The sequence below is a fragment of the Plectrocnemia conspersa genome, unplaced genomic scaffold (genome assembly GCF_051122295.1).
Source record: "Plectrocnemia conspersa isolate PC_06_02 unplaced genomic scaffold, ASM5112229v1 ptg000010l, whole genome shotgun sequence".
Classification (NCBI taxonomy): Eukaryota; Metazoa; Arthropoda; class Insecta; order Trichoptera; family Polycentropodidae; genus Plectrocnemia; species Plectrocnemia conspersa.
In genome coordinates, this window is record NW_028277174.1 from 6795811 (window position 1) to 6807259 (window position 11449).

The window sequence follows — 11449 nt, forward strand, 5'->3', positions numbered from 1 at the left end:
ATATCCATCAAATACGTTTACAAACATTTTTTCAGTTTATTTATTTTATGGTGACTAGACTTCTAAAACATTCTTCAGCTCAACATAACTTATTAAATGAAACTATACAGGAATAATAAAATATATATATATTTATATAGTTTTTATGTATCATTCCAGGATTGCTACTCTTTAGTAATAAATATGTTTCCATACAGTGGTTCCGTCAGCTGTTGCACGTGATAGGGACTTGCTTGTTCGCCCAACATTGATATCAGCGATTCTCAAAGTATACTTCATGTAATTCCAGCCAATCCGTCAAATCCACACATGTGTAGCGTAACAAGCGCACGGCCGGGTCGTCGTGTCTTAACCCCTTCACCTACACCGCATGTGATAATTACGTTTAATTCGACCTAACGACGCCTCACACAGCCTCCGCGTCACGCTTCTTGCCAGCACTGGACCGCTACGCTCCGTCCCTTACTTTGTGATTAATTTTTGATCTCGCGTTCCGATTCCCACGTACCTTCGTATTTATTTATTCTCTTTCTCTCTCTCCACTCGGATTATTATCGGGTTAACCCTTTTCGGACGTATTTGTCCGCCGTGTACCAATTTGCTCGACCAGCCTATTCGTGCGAGTAATTATATCGAGAACGGAACCGGCTGTGTAATTACGTCATAATCATTTATTCGCCGATTGCAGCCAGCGCAATAATTATGGCCTGTGACGTAGATGAAAAAAAGAACGTTAAAATACGCCGTTAGACAAGGCGGTCGTCTTCTTGAGCTATTTGATTTAATATCAATACAACTTAAATATAAATTTATTTTCATATAATAAAGAAGATGTTGATTAAATTATCTGACCACTTCGCGTTGAACATAGTAAGCATTTTCTCTACAACATACAAAGTATCTACTGCAATTTATAGGTTACCGATTTTTAATTTATAGCTCTTCCTCGTCGCTGTTGATCATTCGTGATTATCGACGTTTAGCATGAATTAAGTCAATTTGCGGCCAGCGTGAGAAAATGTACGCATACACACAACGAGCTAAACCAATGCAAAAGTAAATGGAAATGGCTCATTACCAGTTAATCTATACGGTAATTTGTTTGACCCCTCATAGACGCGGATATATGCATTGGCGATTGCCGAAGCGTAAACTATTGATGTCGGTAGTTCGATTGTATCCAATTCTAAAACATTGTGCGTGATTAGACAAAAGTGACAAATTCGATCAGTCGTTCGAGTAACGTTTGCGTGGTAAACATGGTGGAGCTGCTTAAAATCAGTATTTATATCAATTACTCAAATATTTTTAACAATCTGTAATACGGTATTCGCTGTAAAACCCACGTTTTATACCAAAAATGCGGTATGATCGCGATAATCGCCCCCTATTAGCAATATCAAATTGTCAGATGCAATTTCCGTGTCGTTCTAAAGCTAAACAACGCGCTAGTAGCATAAATTATATGTAACAATCCAAATTGCGAATTCTTTGGCCGCCGTCGGCGTTTCACCGGGAATGCAAATATCGCTTCTTTGCGGTGTCTTTACACGTAGGTGAATTACGCGGCGTGTCAGCAAAGCCGCAAGATGCACTAATAAAAAAACGAAAACAAACAAACTTGAAAAAATAAATAATGAAATTAAAACGCCATGCGATTGGTGGCGGAGCTTAATAGCGCGTTGTTGCATTATTAAAATGCGCTCGCGATCGCCGGGCGCAGCGGCGATAAATTTAACTTTTCGCGAATTAAAGCCGACCGGTCGTTTTAATTAAGGCAAGTTCGTATGTATGAGGGAACTTTTGCGTCAGGCATAAATTTAACCGTTTAAGGTAAAGCCATAAGGGCGTGTCGATTTACGGTATGTGATTTTTAATTTAATTTAATTTGCGAAGTAAAAAGCTTTTTTATTTATACTATATTATATTGAGGTGCAATGATGAGGAACAAGCAATAAGGGTTTACAAGCTTATATCATTAATTTATATAAGCTCCTTATTATTAAGAATAAGATTCTTATTATTATGTTTAAGAATAATATTGTATATATTTTATAAATTTATTGCATTAGGTATTAGTCTACAATTTTTTAAATGATGCGCACTAATATATATTATTTGCGTTTTAATATTTTTTATTTTAATACATAAAGCAAAACGCTATCATTTTTCGATCATTTTCTTCAAATACTAGCCCATTGTTAAATTTGCAGGCATTTGCAATGTTATAATGGTAATTTACTACAGCTGACTTGTATTCTTAGAACTACATATATAAGCCGTCAGAAATTCAAGTTTTATCGATGCACGATTGTCTGCTTATAAATAACTTTTGCAGTAAAACAAGCAAATATTTTTTTTATTAACAAGCCAATTTTTCTGTTTGTTTAATTAATATTTAAAATTCGCAGATGACATCAGGATATATGTATATAAAATTATTAATATTAACTTTGACGCAAAATAGCATCAGTTTCACAAATGACGCATATATAAGTCAGAATTGAAAACATAATTAATAAATCAATTAAAATTAAACCAATAATGTCACAAAAATATTAATCAAAAACATCGCAAATATAAAATGCAAACTTACAATGATTGCAAATTTATTATTAAATAAAACGACTTTCCAAATATTTTACACCTATTCTGAATCAACAATCGGGTTTAGTGTCGAGTGTTGGTGATTAACACCTCGGGATAACATTGCCTTATAAGGCGATTGGAGACCTAATTGTGGATTTAAATATACTAAATGAAGTTAGTTAGTGTATGTATATTGCAGTCTCCAATTTTAATTTCCAACATATTGAAACATATTGAGTTTATAAAGCATCATGAAAAAACATTTCGCTGCGCGGTTTATATCTATACATTGAGCTGCGCAAATGGATGTTTTTCGTTGGACTTTTTCAGTAGGCCGTTCGCGCCGAAACCGCATCGTTATCATGTGAGTTGCATCGTATTGCGCGAATTGCGTCGGTTTGCGCATTATTGCGACCGCACGAACACGCGCCGGGAGTGGTGATACTCCGCCAATTATTTCAGCGGGCATTTTCTCACGCTCACGAGCCGCCCGTGTGTTTACACAACGCACGCCCATGTGCGCGCCCCCACTACGTACGCCGATACGGCGACCTTGCCGACTATCAACACCCCCGACAACTTTTAATGTATATAAGATGTTATTACTTTATCAAATACTAGCGGTGTCTTCAAATTAGCACGACTAATAATAATATAAATTAGTAATATATTTTTTTAATTAAGTGAGATCGGTGGCAATTAAAACAAATACAAAATGTATTTGTGATATACAAAAAAATCATCTCTGCCTTCCCCCTACTCACCGAGATTAATATAGGTTGGACGTATATCTCTCTCATAAATCACTTTTCTTTATCGACATAACATTTAGAACTGTACGAGGTTATATAAATATTTGATTATTTGCAGAAAAATGGGTACAGTGCATTCACTTTCATTATTGGTCTCACAAAAAATGAAGTATACTTTGCAAGTAAATGTATACATAAATATATCACAATTGCTTATGAGAATAAATATTTTTTTAATATAAAATTTGTTTTCTCATAAAATTGTATAGTACTTATTAAGCTTACCTTTTAAATTAAATACTGTATTATTACAGTATTTTTTTTATATATTATAGTTATAATGCTATTAAAAATAATATTATTAAAAAATATTTTTACTTATCTCATTCTTCCTTATATGACACAAGTATAGTCGCTAAACATCACTGATTTATATGATTTGACTTCTCCTGCTTACGCGTGATATTCCAAACGTATTATAGTGTAACCAGAAATGAAGCAGAGATTTTGCATAGAAGTGAATATTTTTTATTGCGCTTATATTAAGTGATAAAAAAATAGTGCTCACGGGTCGAAAAGGAAGTTAATAATGCCGTATACTTTTTTCGGGTCTTTACCCATTCGTTTTTCATTGCTCGTAAAACGCTCAGTGGGAAATTTTAGGAGGGTCGCCTGTGACCCCGTTTCAAAATCTAATCCTTATAAAAATAGACAGTCGGATAAACATAACTGCAAATTATGGATTATGTTTTGGAATCTGTAAATACTGTAGAATAAATATGTATATAGATAAATCTCACTCAATCATGTTTGAGTTTGAAGATCTTGTTTTTTCTTCTGCTTTTTAATCCGCTCGTGTTAATTAAAGGTTAGCATTTCACCTTTGGTGGTGTGAAACAGTCAAGTTCCTACTCGTAAATCGCCTTTTTAAAGCATTGAAAATTTACGGCTTAGATCTGAGCGCTGTGATTGGCTGACCGTGACATTCGGAACTCTTTGCGCATCGAACCGGTCTTTAGAGTTTCGCTTACACTTTCTCGATGCGCGAAATATAATTAGCATAAGGTACTATAACGATATTTACTGTATTTTTTGTCTGCGAAATGTCCGAATCGCGGTGACGTTATCTAGCGTCGGACGGTCTCGGAACAGAACGCATCGGTGCCCTTTGTAAAAGGGAATGTTCGGTACAAGATAAGGACCGACGACAAATTTCTTGACTTGTATGTATGTGTAAAGAATGCGTTTCCGTATGTGAGTGAAATGAGTTGAATTTAAAAAAATAATAATAAATAAGTTAAATGCTTACAATAACAATTTAAATCATCATGTAAATATGCTAATTATTTTGTGGAATTATTATTATTATCATTCAATTTCGAGTGGGTACTTATAAACCGGTTATAGAGTCTGAATATTCTTGAATCTCTACCTTGATGCCTGAAAATGACATTTTTAACAGAGATGAATTGGGTGGTACTATGTGATAATACACATATGAAAATAGGCACTAAATATATTTTATTTAAATAAATTAAAGTTTTATTATTTATTTATTTATTAATAATGCGTGAAAATAATATCGATGTATTTTATGAAATCAGGCAGTGTGTTGTTATATTTTTTTCGTTCCAGAAAACTCATGTATCAATGCAAAATAATATGATTAATTATTTTTTATTATATAAATTCATTAAAAAATAATTTAATTTATAACTTTTCATATCGGAATCAATGCTGTCAATTACTGATAGCTCAATAAAATATTTTTCATGGAACTTGAACTAGGAAGTTATACAATGCTTCGTTTTAATAATTTCGCGAAAATTTTGCATTACATTGTCATTGAATAAATTCATGTCTCGAATTACTTTTTTCACGATTTTTCTCACTGTTTTTACATTTTCCAGATTTTTCTAATCACATGTGAAGTGAGAGCTTTCTCAGCCTCTTTTTCCTCCATCTCAGTCAATATCTCCTCTGTAGTCTTATGATGTATTTCGATGCAGATTTATTGATTTTTCGGTGAACGGCTCTAGGAACGTCATTTGCATGGGGGACAAGGTGGCTTTTTGAAGTTCAAAATGACATGTTGATCCATGGGTTGAAATAATGAAGTGGTGTTGACTTCCTTCAGTCATCATAGTCTGGAGGATGAGTGGAAGCATTATTTATAAGCAATAAGACTTTGAGTGGCAGATTATTTTCCAAAAGGTATATCTTCACTGCAAGAAGAATCAATGGCCCAGTTGGGGAACTGATGCGAAACACTCGTAAATCAAGTTACACGCATTCCGAAGTTCCACTGTATAATAATATAAAACCTGAATTATTAAAAATTTGTCACTTGATGTGTACTTTATTCTAACGTTTATATATATTACATTATTATAAAATTTATTTTATGTACGTAGCTTTTAAAAGTATTTATGACTCATCGATTGATAGATTGTGTATTTATTCTCAGAGCTGATTTTATAGCGGCGCTTCTGCTAAGATTCTGGTCGCGTACCAAAAGCTTCTGATCGCGCATCACAAATTCTTGTGACGATCTCGAACATTTATACCCTGGTGTTGAAACACTCTCAATAAAAACAAATATTTCAAATGTTAAGCATCCGTTTTTAAAATTAAAAATAAATAGTCACCTTATGTATAACAATTTATAGGGCGTGACAAATGACAGCATCGATCGGTCCTCAGCAGTGTGGGAATTGAATGTTAATTAAAAAAAATCGATTCGTAATCATATTAGTTTATTAACCAGAACAATAGGTTAATGGCCAATTTGATAGCGTTAAAACAACGAACGATTATGAATTATTGTTTTAACGAGCCCACGCCCTGAGTTTATCGTCTGGTTCGCAGGTTGGCAATTTGAGCCGAGCGTGTGTTAGTACATCATACAAACGGTCATAGATCGAGTTTTATAGATCGTTAATGACTATGCGGCGAAGGGTTTTGTGCCGAAGATAGCCGCGGGCCGAGTCTCATTGTGTCAACTGTGGGAAATTCGCGTCAAGATCCGGTTATTTGTTTCGACTGATTGGTTACATCCGAATTCGTGCTGGATGAAAAGGCTGCCGATGTGCCTCAGAACAATGCTGAGGCCATCGCCGATGATGCTGACGAATTAAATCGGCGCCAAACAATGGTAACCGATGGGTAACCGACGGCTATTGATTGCTGGCCGACATTGTCGTCGATCGGAATTAACATTTTTGTGTTGTGGCGGTATGTTTTAACGCCGGGGTGCTGTAAATGCGAGGTATGATTGTGCGCAGATTCTTCCAATGAGCTGTTAAGTTAAATTTGAATTCACTCACCATTAGCATGATTAGATGCTAAGCTATTCTTATTTTTTCTGAATTTTAAGTTCAGTTTACAAAGCTCTATGAATGTAGCTGATGTTAGGAATTATCATAATGATTTTAAATATTGAGAGAACATTCAAATTCTAGTCAAATTGCTAATCTTCTTAATATTGTTCATGTTAAATTTCTATTTTTGAACTACTAACATAATATATATTTAGAGTAAAATCAGTTCTTAAGTTTTTTGCCGCACCCGATCCGTGACACGCCTAATTTAAAATATCAATAAAACAATAATAAATAGCTTATATAATAATCGATGTTTAACATAACATCATCACGTTAACTAATACATGGTTAATTTACTTGAACCAAAGAATATATAATTCCATAGATCTCATCTATTTTCCACAAACTTTTCCATCCGCATATATTTATTTTAAAACGTAAACAGTAAATATTCAGTTCAATTTTAATCATAAGATTTTTTTCTTTAAAAAAAGTTTAATGTTTTAATGCATAAGAAATTAATAAACACTGTTATATTTAATTTTTTTATTAATATGTTATATAATTTTTGCTATTTTATTAAAATATTATCTTATTAAAAAGACATATATTAATAGGTCATTTAAAAACCAATTTTTTTAATCCTCATTAATCCTGTTGTTTTTTAACAGCATAAGGCAATAGATAAACATATAATATATAGCTGTGATACATCCTTCAAAACTTTATAATATAAAAAAATGTAATATGCCAATAATATATAATTATTTTAAATGCTACACTCGTATCATTGCGACATAAAATTGCCCATGAGAGGAGTACTCTTCTCTTGAATAAATTATTGTCACATCAAGTCCTTGTGATGTATTTATTATCAAGGCAAGGGCAAGATAAATTAATGCAATAGCAAATCGATATTAATCTTTTCATGAATAACATAGCACAGTCTAAGTATATCGATTTTTTTATAATAAAGCTAGGATTTTTTAATAATATAACTGAATATTTTATCAATTAAATAAAATTAAAGTACTGCAACTTACATCCTCTCTTAATTAGATATATTCATTAAGTCTATCTTAAACTAAATCTATACTATATTATTATAATTAAAGAAATATCTGAATATTTACTTTTTTATAAATATATTTTTACCCATTTTGACCCTGTTCATTCGAAAAATTATCACTTCACCGGCATTGTGCAATCAGTTACGCTAACAAACATACACACAATTCTTTTCGACGATAATGAATACTTTTGCCTAAAATATATTGACGGGATCAATTGACGCGTTTTAGTAATTTATCGTGCCACTTTAATAACATGAAACGTGATTATCTTATTATCTGTATATACACACAATAAAAAAACGAGGTTGATCAATCGCATTCCTGAAATGTCGGAACAAGGAGCCCGTTTTTTAATAAGCGATAAATAGACTTGATTGTCTGTCGTTATCGAAAGCTTATTTATTAACATTAAAGTGACTTTAGAACATCTGCCCCAACAGACAATGTCGAAAATAACGTTAACATTATCGTAAATACGTGCTATGCATACAAAACCTAAAACGAAATGTAATCGGTTATTTTTAACTCAAACAAATTACGTTTGTGAAATTCAATAAAGAGGCTATTGATAAAAATTGCACACTGGATTATTTTATGGTTTTCGCGGAATTTTTTATCAATATATATGACAGAAGTTTGATATACATATTATAAAAAATAAATAATAATCATTGTAATTAAATTATTACTTTTAATTAAACGTAAATATTGGTTGTGCGTATTATTTATTACAAGTCAAAATAATTGGAATCAATTATAGTATATGAGTAACCGGTTGATATAACATTTTAATTAAAGTCACAATTTCTTCTAAGCATTGATACTCAAAGTGATTAATGATCGCATTAGAATATTTATAGTTAATTGGCTACCGTAAATGTAGGCATACGCTTGCTTTCAGTAAAAGTTTATTGAAATTAGACTAGTTAATGTAGATTAGATTACTATTTGTGAGTTTATAAAAAATAAACGGATTAGATTGGTGTATATGTATTTTAATACGAATTTTTATTGAAAATAATTTAACTGCATGTCGCACAACAATGCGTTTATGTGTTATTCATAATGCATTATTATTACTCGTTGTGAAATGTTCTTTCATTCCGTTTTAATGCTTTCGCCGTCGAAAGCTTAATGCAAAAAGGGCGCAAAAAAGTTGTAATATAAAATAATAATAAATATAATTTGTTTTCGCTCGGCTATATTGTTATTATGTGTTTCTCAAAGCGTCAAGTAGAGCATGAAATGAGAAATTTTCGCGTCCGTGGTACCTAAGCATAAGCAGCGATCGGCGGGGCATCTTTTTAGTTCCAAAAACCAAAACCCCCAATCTGATCCGCTCGGTTGGACGACAAAGGTTGCCAACCCTGAACCTTAATAACCCCCCTACGTGAAAAATCAATAGAAGCCCGCCGAATCGAAGCAGCGAGAGGACGCCTTTTTTCAATGGACCAGACGATCTTTGTATTGAGTAAAAATGAAAATAATCAAAGACTTATCTCTCGAGATTTTTTCAAGAATCGTATTTCCGAACGTAAATATTTAGAAGGGTGCGGCCGCCTCTGAGACTTTTATTATCAACATACACACACCCCGCAGTGATATTCAATCTTTTCGCACATTTTTACCTTCTTTATTGCTACTATATAATGCCCGATATGCAAATATGTCTAAATATATAAAACGAGATATTTTATGTATACAGTTATACATTTGTAAAGAAATAACGTTAACTTTCTTGCAAATAGAATATGGTTGAATTATAATTGTCTACTCGAGCAGAACGTTCGTGCTTTTTTGTAAATCTCCCATTGTCAATCGATACGTGATTAAAAGCGCTCAATACGCATAAGAATTCGTTTAACAATAGATTTCTTCAGAGAAGAATCTCGAGAATGCGATCAATTAACTGTTAAATTAATGTCGTAGAAATAATTCGATCGATTCGCATTTGACACGGTCGATGACCGATCGATTGCATATATTCACATATTCAGCTTCCCGGTCCAAATCCGACCCTGGCGAGCCGATCAGCATGTTTCCTATATAATCGGTCACGTTTTCGCCGGTTTGCTGCCCATAGCCGATTTCCTTTGTTCCGATCATTGCACGAATAATATTGAAACATGCCAAGTCTTTTGATATTATTGTATGTACATGTATACAAGTTAAAAAAAAAAACATATTTTTTGTTTATGTGTATTTACACATAAAATGGCATTTTTTACATTCGAACGTACTGCTCTTATCGCTGTGACTATGCGTAATTACGACCGTTTGACTGTGACGGATCGGTCGGTCGGATCGACGCACTGGATCCCCAGCCAAATTGTATTTTTTCATAGTAAGCGCGTACAAAAATTTGTTTTTTCACCAATCGTTTCGATTATGCCAAACGTCTGAGATGTGTTAATATAATGTAACGAAACGCCTCGAGCTATAAAACGTCCCGGTCGACCGTCGAAGAAAAAACTCCAACGACCGGTCGACGCAACAATGGCATTGATTCAATAAAATATGCTGCATATACACACGCGCATGTGCATTAAAAAGGCAAATTTCCGATACGAACTTTTATTATTTTTATATAAATGCAATGCGCGACGCCGCGCTGGGTATATCGCTTATGATTTGTGTCAACGTGTGTTGTTTCTGTTTTTTTATCAATCGAAATAAAACGAGAGTTCGACGACCGGTTCTCGCGAGCGTCAACCGCGTGTTAAAAATTGGAATTGGAAGTGTTTTGATCGTCATTTCGGCGTTAATTACGATAAGGGTTTGGGTTGATGGATGTCGGTGTTTCGAGATTCTGGAACGTCGCTACTCGAGTAGTCTTACGATGAGCGATGATCGGCGCTCTTGCATAAATTTAACCCTTTTTAATCCGGTTATCGGAAATGAATTACAATCAATCTTTAGCTTTCCTTCCCCTCACGCGCGCGAATTAGTCACGGTGAGGGATTTCCTCGGGGGACATAAATCTCAAATCGTGCGAAATTATAATGGCCGAAAAGTCAATCAGATGACAGAGATACACTTTTCATTAATCGCTTATAAAATATTATTTAGTGTGCTTAAAGAACCACTGTACTAAACGATAAATATATGAACATTTTTATCAGAGCTGCTATTACCTTTAACTATCGTAACATTTTTGTGTAAATAATTAAAAAAACTAAATTCACAAATATATTTTTACACGTGTGTTCACATTATGCAATTAGTCGGATTACCAGCATAGATTTATTCATACTTTTTATAAAAGAAGGAAAATTCTTTTCGAATAGGGAAAAGTATTATTTAATATTATTAGTAATACAAAAAATAGCAAAATACAATATTCTTTAATTAAGTAAATCCATACAAAATCATTTAAAACTGAAAAAACTGTAATCCCTAAAATTCGTATTTTTTCTTTAGGAAATATGTATTGAAAAAACACACACTTCCACTGATTGATGTTTTCATTAATCTGTCCAACACTAATGCAGACAATTAGTTTTATGAAATAATTATTTCTTTGACAAATAAATCGTCGGAATCTGTGTCTAAGAAAGAGTTTAGATATATTCTAAATAATATATTTCCAGATAACTTAACACATATACTATTTTGAGCAACATTTTATTTGTAGTGTGCACTAAAACGAATGATTTGTGCATTAAAATATAAAAAAATAAGTACTATAAAAACTATTTTCAATTAAAAAACT

At 33.0% G+C, this 11449-nt stretch overlaps 1 protein-coding gene across 2 annotated transcripts in view; it reads left to right on the forward strand.

Annotated features, from left to right (window-relative positions):
- Window positions 1-11449, forward strand: part of zfh2 (Zn finger homeodomain 2) — an 84163-nt gene that overhangs the window by 53448 nt on the left and 19266 nt on the right. The gene's annotated exons all lie outside the window — the stretch shown is intronic.